Below are 15225 nucleotides of genomic sequence, written 5' to 3'. Positions count from 1 at the left end.
AGAAACATTTCTTCCTGCTGAAGGTGTGGTTTGTTTTACTAGTCATTTTAACTTGGTATTAGCATCTAAATTTCATGAGAACAAATGAGCAAAACAGACTGTTTCTCTCAACTCTATGTTTAATCTTCTGTGTCTTGCTGCCAGCCTGGGGTCTTGTGGCAGTATTAGCTGCACATTTCACGATGGAAAGGAAACACAACCACTGGATACCAAGGGGAACCACTCTCATGTTTGCCAAGTTCCGTGGCCAAGTACCAAGGCCAGCATCCTGCCTGTCCCCCACTGCACAATGGACAGGATGCATCACCTCCTTACCACTCATCAAATTCCTTTCCAAGTATTTGCACAGTGGCTAGAAGTTGGTTGTGGACAATAAAAAAAAAATGCAACTAGAATAATTCATTGCTAGTTATTCTCTCAGGTCTAAAAGAGCTGCTGACCTCTCAATACATGTCTTTTAACTAAAAGAATACAAATAGATGATGACCTTCAGAGGAGCACTGATCTGTTTCCTGAGAAAACACTAATTAAAGTGTCAAGATACGACCAAACATATCCCACCAGTCACACAGGAGTCAGCGAGAGCGTTTTCAGAAGTGTTTGAGAAACTCTGACACTTTATATCTGAAGTAGGTAGAGGAGGGAGTCAGGGGGCCAGGGATGCATTATATATCAGGAAGCTCAAATGCAAGAGTCTTGAAGCCAGGCCACTGAAAAGAGCCAAGGACATAAAACGAGTGAGCATTTCATGTAATTTCAACCATTGTTTGTGCACATTATTTGCCAAGACAACTTCTGGACCATCGTTACTCATCATTTGCATCAAGTTTTAAACAAGGGACAGCGAGAAGCGCTGGTTTGAAATGTGACACCACACATCACAATTTAATGAGGCCTCTAGGGCTACGTGCAACACAGCCTCCATCCCCCTGCACGCACACACACACACACACACACACACACAAACACTCACACGCTGAATCAGAACCAAGAGCATCCTGCAAAGCACCCCAGGGCTTTATTTAAAGGAAAAAACTATGATTTGTCAAAGAGACTACAGCTCCCTGAAAGGAACAAGATAGTCTTTTCTGAGTATTTGTGCTTGTGGAGACTTAAAGATCTCTGTCAGGAATGGAAAATGGAAGCCTTTCCCCCTCCCTCCCCACCCCTGCCGTCCAAATCTGAACAGCCAGTCATTTTAACGATGGAATTCCTTCAAAATCATTTTTTCTTGATCTGAAAGGGTATATACATACACCCTGACAGAAGTAAAAAGCAGTTAAAGCAATATAGATGCTCCATTCAACGTACTCATGAACAGAGATGCCAACATTACATAAAGAAGGGTATTCATAGGATCTTTTAGAGTGATTCTAGCCATCCAGCTTAGACATTATTCACTGCATCTAAACTCAGAAAATTAAGTTTCTTCTTCAGGAGACCAACTACAGCCTACTCTGGCTGCCTCTAGCAGGTTAGACTCGGGGAGGAACATTGCTCCTCATCAAACACCTTTTTGAAAAGGATTTAGTGAGCCCTGTGTGACTGACCTCATGCAAGTAAACCCATCCTCATGCCTTAGGATGGGCTTCAGTTTCTAGCAGGATCAGGTGCTTAGCATAACCCTGAAAGCACTGCAGGAGCTAAAAGGGTGGAAACATTGCACACCCTTTTACCTGTGGGCTTCGGTGAAGAAAGAACAGCAATTGCAATGAAAAAGTTCAGATTTTTAAAATTAAAGAGGATCTGACCAAAGCCCCTTAGCACAAATCCAGGTCTCATTTTTCTTCAGGAGTTTATCATGTTGTATGCATCATTTTTCACTTAACATTGGTGCGGACTCGGGGAAAATTTTTAACAGCTTAAGCGTTGAAAACACATAACAGCACATCGCCTTTTGTTCAAATTCTGCCTTTGCATTCTCTTCTCTCTTTTTGTACAGAAGTAACTTTATACCAGGGTTAATAAATAATTTTATAATAAATATAAATCATTAACCACAGAAGAAATAGCGTGTATTTTTCCACTATATTGTACAGAGTCTTATTTCTTCAAGAGTTCTATGTGTATTATATTTATACAACCTACAGAAAAACCTCCATTTTTCTCCAAGTACAGACAAAAACAACAGACACTTAGGAAAAGGTAATCTTTCACAGGAAGATGCTCTAAGTGTTGGGCAGCTCCATTTTACTCGCACAGTGCTGATTTAGGAATGTCTGAAGACTCGTTTGGGAGCCTACACTGCCACTTATGTGTCCCAAGCAGAGAGCTAGAAGGACTCATAGCATGGCCAAGGTTACATAAGGAGGAATAAATCCTTCCCAGCAAGCAATTACAGTGAAGCTCAAGTGACTTGTTCTACAGCCTGATATCCCAAAAGGAAACACAGCTCCACCACCGTCATGGCTGGAGAAACTTAAAGGCCCATGAAGAATCAAGAGATCCTTACAGAGAGAAACAATTGTTGCATCCATGTATAACTTCACAAAATAGAGGGGAGACAGAGAGAAATAAATACACTTTATTTTTAAAAGATGCAAGTGGAGTTCCTCTCAACTGAGCTGCTCTTGTATTTGTGCATTAGACTTAGTCACACATGCAGGAAACTATCTCCTATGAACAAGAAACCTCATCTAACTTCAAGACCTTGCCATTAGTTTTTCCACAGAAGCAGCTCTTTAAAAAGTACCTAAGTTTTCCATATGTCAGTATCCATTCTGAGTGATCAAACCATTCCTCAACCTATTTTTGATACACTTGTATGCATTAGTGCCTTGCATCTCACCTCATTGGCACGTTTCCTACACTCTCATCATTTGTTGGCTTTTCACCAGTCTTTCTCTGAGCACCAGAAGTGATACTCCTAATAGTTTGGAGATGAGCTATACTCTTTACAGGGTAAGCTTGGACAGCAAAAATGAGTACAGGAAGAAAAGAGGAGAAAAGGGAAATTTGTCAAGAGGAGACAAATTGTTTTTCCTGTGGGTATAGTATGTACAAAAGACTGTTTGCCACTTTCTAAAACAAAGTCTCTCTTGTGTTGTAAGCATAGCTTCTCATCTTCTTTCTCAGGTTAATAGCTTACACTGAGCTGGATTAAACCTCTGAGGTTGCAATGTGAGGTGGAAGGAACAACAGAGTTTAAAAAAGCACAGATCACCTGGGCTGCCTGCAGCCCAAGCAAGCAGAGCTTGTCAAAGAGACAATGGTGAATTGAAGCAGGGGAGGAAAAGCTTGCTCAAAAGCATTAGAATTAAATCAGTGTACCTTGGACCTCTTCAATGAAAGCAACCAAACTCTCTTGTTGAAAACAGAAGACAAAGACATGCAAACAAAACAAGTTTCTCCCTTAAAAAAAAAAAAACAGACTGTGACATCACTTGTTTCTAATTATCAGGAGAAGATACTAGAGACAAAGAAAGCATAAATCAAAAAGAGAACAAGGCAACCTTTCCTAAACCTAAGAATAAAAGAAAAGCTCCTTTCAAAACATCCACTTACCTAGGACTTTTCCCAGAAACTCTCTGCTTCCCTTGCTCACCATTTGCACAGGTATCTTACTGCATGTAGCTGATAGAATTGAAGCTCCATTACAGCCACCTACCTTCCTCACTACAGATGTTTGTAATCATAAACATTAGTTTATAGATGGGTAAACAGCTGTGACAGTGAGGGAGTGACAGAACTAACACTCTCCTAACCCCATTTTCCCACTTGCTTTCATCTTATGACCAAGAAATGTGAACACTTGCAATGTGGTTTATCTTTTGAGACTATTCACTTTTACTTCATCTTAAATTTTTTCCCCTTTGTTACTGTTAATGCTCTGGTTGCATATTCCATGTTGTTCATATAGCCAAACTAAGGGTCCTTGGGAGAGAGAGATAAATTTCATGTATTGTACCAGGAGAAGCAAAATTCAACTCCACAACACTAGCAGAGAAAACTCAAGAATTTTGAGGATGATATATAAGATAAATGAGATTAGAGATTGCAGATAGAAAATACAGTCTGTTTGTCACAGAAGGAGAGAGCAGAGAATAAGTGAAGGTTTCAGAAGGTGGGATGAGAGACTAGGTTTAAAAGGAACCAGGCTTAATGATGGGGACCAGAAAGGACAGTCTTGTTGTAGAGGTCCTTCTGCCTCAATTAGATATCTCTCCCAGACATTTCTCTTGTGTTTCATCCAGCCCCTTTGCAACTGGTCTCTTTGCTCCTGATCCTTTCCCTCTCATTCCCCTCCACGTGATGTATCGACTGCTACAGAAAGATAGGGTAGCCTGAAGTTCTGGAGATCAGAATTTGTCCATCTTAGTGGTACAGTGCCCCTGAGATGTTTCCACCTCCTAACCATGGTGACAGTGACCAAGAGCTGGGCAGGGCAGGGCAAGGAAAACTTCTCATCTGGCACGGGCAAGGCAGGCAGCTGCAGAAACCTGGTTACTTTCTACGAGATTTTCTTCCAGGTGTGGTAGAGTTAGTTCATTATGGAGGAGTGGCTTAAGACAGAAAGGCTGGATTTGGAAAAAGACATGTACAGTGAGCTTCTTCCTGCTTCAAAAGTGCATAGTGAGGACCACCAGCCATGGAGACCACTCCACATTGAGCTTGGGTGCTGCTGCTGCAATACAGAAGGCACCACACAGTGAGGGAGGAGTTCAGGTTCGGGCACAGCAGTGCTACCAGCCAGCTCCTGCCCATCGATGCTGCTGGAGGCTGCTCTCTCTATTAATAGGGCAGCAGCTTCCTGCTCCTGCAAGTCTTGGAGATATGTGAAATAAAATAGGCTTTTCCGGAGACTGATCAAAATAGAAATCCAAGCTGCCTAAATCTGCAATGGAAATTTCAATCAACATCAAGTTTTTATTTAAAATATGACCTCTATTCTGGTCCAAAATGAATTGATTAAAGGAATCTGATATACAAATAGTTTTTTTTAGTCAGACACCTTCCTAGCCTGCTCCAGTGGAAACATGCAATTACTGTAAAATTAACATTGATTCTCAGAGATCCCAAGCTCCTACTTATTTCAAGACTATGCCAAAGACACTAGCAGTCAGAACAGCTCACAGAAAATAAAGAAACACTAGAAATCCACACAGGTAGAAACTCTGCCTTCCAATTCCAGCCTTTTCCGATCGGCACACGCGTGCCTCCCAAAGAGTTAACAATCAATTGACCAATAAAGTGTGATTGATTCATTGATAGCGCAGAGCATGCGGTGCTGCCTTTGGGAAGGGAAGAAGCTATCTTGAGAGACAAGCAAGGCAATTGTTTGCTCTCTCTCATGTTCGCAGCGTGCCCTGCGGTAACCCTCGTGCTCTGAAATACTCATATTGGTTATTTCGAAGTTGGGTGCAGAGCTGTGCTTTCCCATGGCTGCCACTAATGACTTGCAGCTGTTGCTAATCTGTGCCTCTGATTTCCTTTGATTACTATGTGTATTGATGCCTGTGGTAAATAGGCATCTGCCAGGTGCCAGCACAATCAGGGGGAAAATATAAAAAGTTCCCTGTTTCAAATTCAATGTGACATTGTGCTTGTTGAGAAGCAGCCATTTAACTATTTAAGGGGAAGAGTTTCCTGAGCTCTCTGCTGGCCTCCTGGCTGCAGAGGAGATTCTTGCACGTTTTGGTGACCGCAATTCCCCTGTTGCCTCTCCTGAACCCCATCTGCAAGGAAAGAGCTACAAGGAGAAGCTGGCAGCTAAGGGAATCATCCCAGCCATGTACCATCCTGCAACGGGCTCTCCTTTAGCAGCAGGAGTTTGTCTCTGCTTTCCCCAGGAGCAAGGGGTCTGCAAGGCAACCTGGTCCCCGGGGCACAGCACGACAGACCCATTTCCCTTGGCCTCCCTGAGCACAGCTCGTGGCTAGGTGCACCCCGTGGTATTTCTGGGCACAGGGGAAGCGCTTTGTTCCTGCATAGTGCCATACAGAAAGACAGCAGAGCCCCTTCACTTGCAATCCCAGGATAAAAAGAGAGAAGCAACAACAGCATCCCCTAGTCTATTAGAAAACTATCTTACTTGCTAGAAGCTAAGGCTAGTATTAGATTTTCAAGAAGGAACTGTAACAGAAACATCCCTAGAAGAGTTTCCCCAGTGTTCCTCTGTAGCATGACCCATCACCAGCATTTGTTGTGAATATCTGACATTTTGCTTCAGCCCCAGAGCCCCTCCAAGCATTTTCTGTGGGCACTTCTCATCCCCTCTCATCACAGCCAGCTGAAGATGCCAGGCAGCTGCTCCTCACTTCCATCCACCATCCCTCATCCTTGTAGCAGGTAATTATTTCCAGCTGTTAATTATCCAAGATTATCACACCTGACCCACATTGTTTGCCTTTCATTTGCACCTCGTGCACTAGAAATAAATAAAACAAAGCTTTAGAGATGAGCCAGTTATGTACTATGCCAAAGAAAGGAGCAACCTGCCTGCTCCTAAGGCTGTTTTTACATTTTGTTTCCTCAGTTTGTTTGGGTCATTGCTCATTAACGTGTCAGGCAGTAGTGCACACGTATAGATGTCCACATCACTCACCTATTTTGCATCCCACTGCTCTGAGCTTGCTTCTGTATGTGCTGCAAGTTGCCCCAGGCCAGGGAGGGAAGCACAGCAAAGGATCTAGGCCTCTTGCTTATAATAGTTCTGAGAAGAACTGCTGGTTGACAAAAGATTTTACTTGCAGGAGATATGCATTAGGCTTGATCTGAACTCTGTTAGGAAACAGGAGGTACTCATTTTAGGACAGGCCAGTAAGGTTGTGACTGAAAAGCCATGGGGTGCATACCTCCAACAGCTGTGCTCTCTGAAGCACAGGTATAGTTGTATGTTAACGCTTAAGATCTTTCCATTACAAATAAAAAAAATGCTCACAAATTAAGTCAGATATCCAAATATGCATGCATACTTGCTATAGGTGTAGGAGTTCCCTAAAAAAAAAAGAAAACAGAAAAAAAGAAAATCATACAATACTATCATTTGAATTAGTTTGAGGAAACTGGTACATTTCTCTTCTTTATAGATTTTTGCAAGAATAAAGCTAAGCCTACTCATCTTCCTGAAAGAAGGTAAATATAAGACACTTTAACAATTAAAGTTAAGTGGTCTTAGATAAAAGAGGAAAAGCTGGGCTCTGTTTCAAAGTGCAATGTTGACAAGAAGGAGTTGCAGACAAGCTGATTCTTGAAGAGGGATACACAAATACGTCATGTCAAGTACCCTGGTATTCAGTCTTCATGAGGAGTATGAGGAATGAGGGGTTTGAGCCAAGGTACAAGCTACAGGAGATGTGGATTTTGAATAAAATACCATCTCCTGAACCTTTGATTGCTATTGAAGTCAGGAAAAAAAAGAAGGAGTATTGTACATGGGACCCACAATGTGATATTACTTCAAAGGTAATTGAGTTCATTATGAGTCTTGCTTCCTAACTAGAATAATCTTGAAGACCTCAACTTCCAGTTTGGGTCATTACATTACATTTAGCCTGCCTTGCAAAACCAGGCTAATTTCCATAATTGTCATTAGATCAGAGAAGGTGAAAAGTCCTCTGCCACTATGATCGATGAACGGAGCTTTCTTTAGCTTGAAGGGCAGATGACTTTCCTTGGGACAACCATGCCAGGATGAGGGTAGGGGAAAAGGTGAAAAAGAGGAAGGAACAGTTTGGAAAAAGACTTTACAAAGCATTTTTGTGCCAAAACTTCTGGATTCCCTAAATTTGAACCTAGTCTTGAGGTGAGGTTGAGTCTGACTGCTTAAAAAAAATGTCAGTCCTGAAGCTGCAGAAACATCTCACTGTTGCTTTAGAAATGAAACATTTCCACTTTCTCTCCCTTTCAAGCTTGCTTTCCTGCAAGTCATAGGCTGTGCACAGCACCACATGGCTGCTCTGTACCCCTCACACCTTTCTCCTCCAGGCACGACCATCTTCCATGCACCATCCTGCCCCTGAGCAGAGACCTGGGGGCTCTAACACTGGAGTGTGCATCAACCTACAGGTGCGGGACCATCAAAGAAGTTTCTCTCCATGTTCCACCTTTCCTCTCTCATCAGTGCTTCCTCAACAGGTTATTAGCAGCAGTTGCTGGTAAGTGGTGCCTAGGGCACCTCCATTCATTGGCACTGCTCATGGCAACAACACAACAAAAAACACAACAAAAAACACCAAATATGAGCAGAGCCTCAAAATTTCAGCCAAGGAATGTATTGTGCCCCTTTCTTTTTAATTAACTTTGAAACTCCAGGCCTCTTTTGGGATATACAGTAAGTCTCTATATACTCTCAACTTAGGGGACCAAAAAGAAAAAGGACATTTGGATAGAGCAGCACAGTTCGTGGCACTTGGCAATTAGCAAGTTTCAGTTGTCTTCAGAAAGTTGCATGCCCTTGCTCAGATGCAGCCGGGGACTAAAGGGGACAGGAAGGTTTTACATTTCACCACTGAAACTCCCAGAGGCTTTGCCAAGTACTTAGTAAGTTATTTAGAAGGAAAACAAGAACCCCACCTGGGCGCCTCTTTTGTTTAAGTCCTGCCCAGTATCGGGCACCTGAGCTGGCAGCTGCATTTCTCTTTAATGGCATGAGGGAGAAGGGACATTGATGCTGCCATCCCTGCTGGCATATCCTGTTTCAGCAAACTCACATCTTGTAACCAGCCTGAGCTAGTCAACGCTGTGTTTTTCAAGGGAAAGGAAAACATTTGAACTCTGGCTTCAAAAACCCACTGGAAAGCAGCAATTGCCTAGAACCGTTGAGGCTGCCTCCCATCACAGCAAGATTTCCCAGGGGAAAGCATCGAGGAGATTGCAAGTGAGGAGTTTGCTCATGACCTGCAGTTTCAGAGCCAAGGTTTCTGAAACGTGTGCCACCCACCCTGCTCGAAACCCATCCACAGCCTGACACCTCCTTGGCTGGGACCACGTCTCGGTCCCCATCTCTACACTCAAGCAGCATGTACTGCTCACTCAAGGGCTACAAGGATGCCAGACTCAGACCCTAGAGAAGGAGACCTTGGCCCCTTTTTACATGTTGGCCCTGGGGTGCACAGGGTCTTGCAGGGCTGAGGAAAAGCCAAGCCAAGACTCCAGTTTGAGTGCGGATACCCAGGGGACTGGGGAAGGTTTGTGGAGTGTGTCACATACCCCGTCACCACCTCATCACATGAGGCAAGACAGGACCACCTCATGACTCAGGCTATTCCCGCTTTCTGTGTCAACTGCACATCTTCAGCTTGCCACTCTAATCTCTTCCCACCATACCTAGGGACAGTTATAGAGATGAAAGGGAGGCTGGAAAATCTTAGCGTATCAAAGCGAATCTGCTGTTCCCACTTTTTGTGCAGTTCTATTGTGTTCTCCTGTGCTTGCTCTCTATTTTTAAAATCTAAGCTAGGAAAAATAAACTACTCTCAGCATGAGAGTAAAAAAAGAGATTTCTTTCATACTGGCATCTTAACTTTATCTGATAATGAGAGTCAAGAAATTTCTTGAGTTTCAGCTGTAGCAAGTAGTGAAACACTGAAATCTTTCTTCCTCGATTAAAAGTTTATATGGATTATAGGGATCATGGACACTACCAGTGATGCAATATCCCAGTTTGGAGAACATTGCTGGAAATTCCCAGGTAATTCTTGAGCTCACCTGCCTCCTTGCTCTCTCCCCAGGTGCCACCTCACTTAACAATTTTTAGGCAACTAGAGATGCAGGAGAACATAACTTCCTGAATCTTAAAGCTGCTTTGAACCTCATCAGGTCTTGGGAAGAATGAATACCTTTCTGAGATTTTGTGTTCTTGTCTTGCAAGATTTCAAATCCTTAAGGATCAGAGCTGCAAGATTTTCTTCACAGCCAGGAGCGGATTTTTGTTTTTCTCTTTAACTTCTTTTTCAGAGGGTTGCTGAGATTTTCATACCATCATATGATTTCAGGAGCCAGGCCTGGCAGAAGATCTGCAAATATTGACAAGAGCCATGGTAAAAACGCACAGGCGAGCGGCTCTGTTAGCTCTCTGTCCCGGACACTGCAGGCTGGGCCTCTAAGAGCAGCTCTGTGCTGCTCTCCCTCCGGGAGCCAGGCTGGCGCTGGAGGCTCTGCCTTTTTTTGCCCCACTCCTGCACTGCTTGGCCAATTCCTGAAATGCTCTGTGGTTAACACTTTCCCCTGCTCTGAATGTTCCCTGTATGAAGCAGGGCCACTGATCACAGCCATCCTCAAAAATAGCCCTGGCGAGCGGGGATGGGAAGAGGCTGCTGCACGAGGCTGCTGAAGACTCCTTGGGGAACCCTTCGAGGGCAGCCCGGTTGCCAGCTGAGGAGCTGTAGCTCCCTCAGTGTTTCCAGCTCCAGCTTTGGTCAATGTGAGTCTTTCTATCAGCTTCAACGGGCTTTTGATCAGCCTGTTAGATTCCTGGTCAAATGCCTAACATCTGTGTCTCTCCATACAAGTGCATCTACACATAAGGCTGTGGCTGCACACAGATTGCTTTAGGAGTCCACACCGGTTTTAATTGCATAAACGCCATGTCTTCTCCAACAGGATTTCAGGAAACATATTGAAGCTAGAAAGGAGCAAACTGTAAGAGGTTTGGTCACAAAGCTGTCTAACATCTCCAAGAGCCAACACTTGTATTTTGCAGTGAGTATCTACCCAGCAGAATGCAACCCTGACACTCTCCAGCCACGTCTAGGACAAGTTTGTTTTTGCAGACAGAAGGCCACAGTCAGTCCCATGCAGAAGCAGGCTGGTTTTTAGCAGAGAAGTGAAAGCTGCGTAACTGATATTTACTATGACAATAGTGGATATCTACGTTATAGAAAGAATAATCTAGATCCTTTGCTGATATGAAAAACATCTAGAAATTATGGTGTTCATTTGGAAATAAGTGTCCAGCTTCTGATGGATGATGAATAGCCCTTCTTCAGCAACAAGATCCCTTCTCAGTTTCAGAGGCAAGACATCAAAAAACACAAAAGCATCCCCAAAATTATCAATTGCTCAGCTGCAGGCTGCCATAAACATATTCTTTTTCCTTAGGTGAAGCTGTGACAAAAAAAAAGTTTTGTTCTATTTCCAAATACTATACATATTATTTTTGCTGATACTTATGGACACACTGCTCCCACTCTCTGTGCAGCGTTCAGTAATGGGTTATAAACTTAACCTTGAGCCTATGACAACTGCATGCCTGCTGACATCAGAAGTCAGTTGCACAAGGCTTGTATATAAACCTACTATTTGGGTATTAAAGAAGCTTTCAAAAATAGTTTAAGTAAATTAGTTCCTGACATGCTGCACATCTTGAGCTTGCCATTTGTGGCCTTTCATTCGTAAGTGATCATCCACAGAGTGAAAAGAAGCACACTTGACTCTAATTAGGGAGGAGCTAATTATCCTCCATCAATTAGATCCTACAACACTTATCTGTAAACAGTTGCTGGGAAGGTACATAACAGATTAGAGGCTGAAGACCTAATTAATAAGGAATAATGAGCTCCTTCCTGCCTGAGATGAAGGAAATGTGCTCTCACTCTTTGAAAAAAATCTAGTGTCATAAACCTGACCATAAATGTGGCAGGAGTCATTTCATACATACTAGTTTCGTAATTTTTATATTTAATTTGCAGTATTTGCTTTACTGACTTACTTGAGCTGTATTATCCTGTCACTCTCCATTCTGCTGACTTGGTTGTGCCTTGCTGGCAAGTAGAGAGAGAAACGCAAAACCTCTTCTGATGGGAGAAGAACTTTTGAATGCTTTATGGTGAGTAGCAACCACAGAAAAAAAAAATGCAGATATCACAAAGGACTGTCTCTTCGAGGTCTACTTTGCTGCTAATTCAGTGGATTTCCCCCCATGCTGTCTTCAGGGCATAGAGACGTCAGCTGACCTACACTGCATTTCTAAAAATTTTCATGCGCAGTTAAGATCTATTAGTGACATGTTTCCTCCTCAAGACTTCTTCCTCTGGGTGGATGTTTCTTGCCTTCTAAGCCTTGTCTCACCCTGTTCTCATTGTCATCTTTTGTCCTTGTCTTTCTTAAAACACGCAACAGAGAGGAGCACTTCTCTCCCATGTCTTACCAGACTGAGAAGTGCCCCTTTTAGGAGAGAAACGATGTTTCTGATTTCGCCTGAGGCCAGAGCAATGAAAGCTTCACATTGCCTGAGGTCGTATCATTCGTTCAAGGTCATTCCAGTTTATTGTGTTATCGGTTCAATTATCCATGGAATTAATAAAATAATTTGAGATTTGGATGGAAATAAAACATTCAAAGTATCCCAATTAGGGTCTTCCAGAAATAGAGGTCACTCCTTTCTGAACATTTCTACTTTCAGACCCAACCAGTGGTGATTTCACCTGGAACACAATTGCTAGCTACTCATAGGGCAGTTCCCAGATTATCACTCAAGCCATTTATATGCATTCACTGCTTTCCTCTTGACCATTTGAATGACCATCCCATCAGATAAGGGAAATTAACTGCTTCAATAAGATTTGGTTTTGAGAAGCCCACCTTGGCTGTATTATTGTTTGTGGGGGTTTATTTTGTTTCTTTGGGGTTTTTTTACTATTTTAAAATTCTCTTGGTACATACAAGAAGGACTGCTAAATAATTTGTTTAGCATCTTTCCAGACATTGATATTAGGCAAAGTGGTTAAACATTTCCACGGTCTTCTTTCCCCAGTCCTTTATAGATAGGAATCAAGCTGATTTATTATCAGACTTCTGAAACTACTGAAGAGAACTTCTGCTTCTTACTGTGTATCTTCTGTAACTTTTATTTGATCTTGACCAAATACTTCTTTTTAATAGATAAAGCAGGAAAGTGTTGAATTTTTCAGCCCTCATGCAGCACTTGCTATTTGTACTTTTCATTTGGTTATATATGTATGTGTATTTTCTTGCTTGTATTTATAGAAAAGTTATATCCTAGGTCTCTTCTAATTGGTTTCGCATGTTATTTTTTTCTCATGGTATCCCAGCATAGTTTTACTGTATTGTTGTAGTCACTGTCAGTAACACGTATCACATAATTCCCTTTGATTTCTAGGTCTTGGCTCCTGATGCAGCTACATTCGGCTCTCCTGCTCAGTTTCCTATCTTATTTCACATCAGGATAGTTTACCACTCTGCTTTTGTTAACGGCAGTTTCAATAACAGACAGTTCATTTATCTTCAGGATTATCTTCCCAGAAGACTCACATTTACCTGCTTCCCAAGCTTGTTGACGTTTGCTTTTTGAAGTTCATTACCCTTTTTCTGCTGCCTTCACTGCTTTCTTTTCTCAGAACAGCAATTCTATTGTTCCATGGTTGCTTTCATTCAAAACACCTTCTACATTCATTTTGTCTCCATCCATTCCTCTCTTGCAGAGACAAATCTAGAAACAGATATGGCTTTAGAATTATTAAAATTATTACTCCTATGCTTGGAGAAACAGGGAGGATGAGCAGACATGCAAAAGCTCAAAAGGATACTCCTGTTTTGGGGTTCAGGCACAGAGGTGATTCTTTGGGTCAGCTGCTGCCCTCCATCAAGCAGAAGTACTTGTCAGTTGGTGGTAAAGAGAAACCCAAATCCTAGATTTCTTTAACAATTCTTAACTTTATCTGTTATTCAGTTAAAACTACCTGGAAATATATATTTTACATATCAATACATTTTATAATGTATTTGTATGATAATCATACAAATTTTGTCATCATCCACATCAAATAAAATTCTATCCTCTTCAAATAAAAAAAAATCATTAAATGTTCAGAAAGTAAATTATTCTTGAAGATTCATTGGCTGAGCCTGCACAAGAGGACAATGGAGCAACTTTTCAGAAGTTCATCTTTCATAAAGACAGCAAAACTTTCAGAATTTTAAACCCAGGAAAATATCCTGTTAGTAACTAGCCCTCTCCTGCTAGTTCAAGAAATTCAGCAAATGATCACAAGAGCACAGATGAACACACAGTTTGCCTGGGACGAGACTATTTAGAGCTTTACACAGCGCTAATTGTGTTTGGTACGGGGTGCCAGAATGCAAAGACACTTTCTGGCCAGGAGGAGGGAGGAAATGGAAAGACTTCAGCGCAGCTGCTAGGCAAAACAGGTTCCAGTGAGAAATTCCAGTGCATTATTCCAGTGTATGCAGTCATTATACACACAAGTATAGTTTCTGAGCTCTGTGCAACTCCATGCATGCACCTACTGCTCCAGTGTGAATCCCCAAAGGGTCAGAATGGAGGGATTGATAATGATTTAATACATGCAAAAGACAGGTATATGAAAGCTTCCGAGCATTTTTTGGAGGAAGGAATGTGTGAGAGAGCACTGTTCATTTTCTGGAGACTCTGAAAGGGTCAATTTTAGAAAGAAACAGAGGAAATGGAGAGAAAAAAAATCTACTTCTGAACATGGGGATCTCTTCCTCTTGCTGAGTATAAGTAAGGCATGAGCTGGACTATCATCCCCAGTTTTGCACATCACACCTCGGGGAAGATGAAGACTAATAGGAAAGCATTTATCAGAAAACTACAGGAACTATCAGAGGTCTAGAAGGTACTGCTTGTGAGGGGAAAAAAAAAAAGCAGATTAAACCATGACAGGTTTTTAGAGGAGAGAAGATTGAAAGCAGTGAAAACAGTTTTCAAAAACTAGATTTTATCAATGACAAAATCAGTTTTTCATGTCCAGGGAAAAAGAATAATGATACTGCAGTGCCATGTCAGTGAGAAAAATTCGGGTTAAACAGTTGGGATGGACTTAGTCTGATAAAAACACAGGTGTCTACATTGTAGGTATTTTCATCTGAACAAGTCAATATCAGTACAGTCAGTGAAGATTTGGGTGAAGATTCATTTTATGCTTCATAGATGACTACAGATGAATTTCACAGTCAGCTCCACTGAACGCAGAAACTAGGTCTCCACTGGATGCTATGGGAAGCTGCACAACTCATTCAGAGGAGCAAGTGAGCTGTTGGCCGAGATGAACCCCACCATAAGAAGAACATCCCAATGAGGGCAGCTGGCACAGGATCAGGAAAACCTGGCCTAGGCAAAGCGGTGGGATCTTCACTCCCTGTAAAAGTGATTATGCAAGCCTCTGGAGGTGCTTTTGAGAAGCTGACCCTTTTTCGGGGCAAGCAGAGAACAGGAGGTGACCTGGAGAGGTCTGTTCCAGGCCTTGCCATCTGCATTGCAACCAAATATACAGGGATGGTCAT

The 15225-nt window shown here is 42.3% G+C and overlaps 1 long non-coding RNA gene across 1 annotated transcript; it reads left to right on the top strand.

Moving 5' to 3' along the window:
- The first annotated feature begins 11504 nt into the window (after positions 1 to 11504).
- On the top strand, positions 11505 to 13186 carry LOC112953933. Its single transcript, XR_003250645.1, has 2 exons — positions 11505 to 11767; positions 13061 to 13186. It is a non-coding gene; the product is annotated as an uncharacterized LOC112953933 (long non-coding RNA).
- The last annotated feature ends 2039 nt before the right edge of the window (positions 13187 to 15225 follow it).

The sequence above is a fragment of the Nothoprocta perdicaria genome, unplaced genomic scaffold (assembly GCF_003342845.1).
Source record: "Nothoprocta perdicaria isolate Ctin4 unplaced genomic scaffold, notPer1 scaffold_47, whole genome shotgun sequence".
NCBI classification, from domain to species: Eukaryota; Metazoa; Chordata; class Aves; order Tinamiformes; family Tinamidae; genus Nothoprocta; species Nothoprocta perdicaria.
The sequence above is the reverse complement of the archived record's forward strand: the minus strand, read 5'-3'. Positions and strand labels throughout refer to the sequence as shown.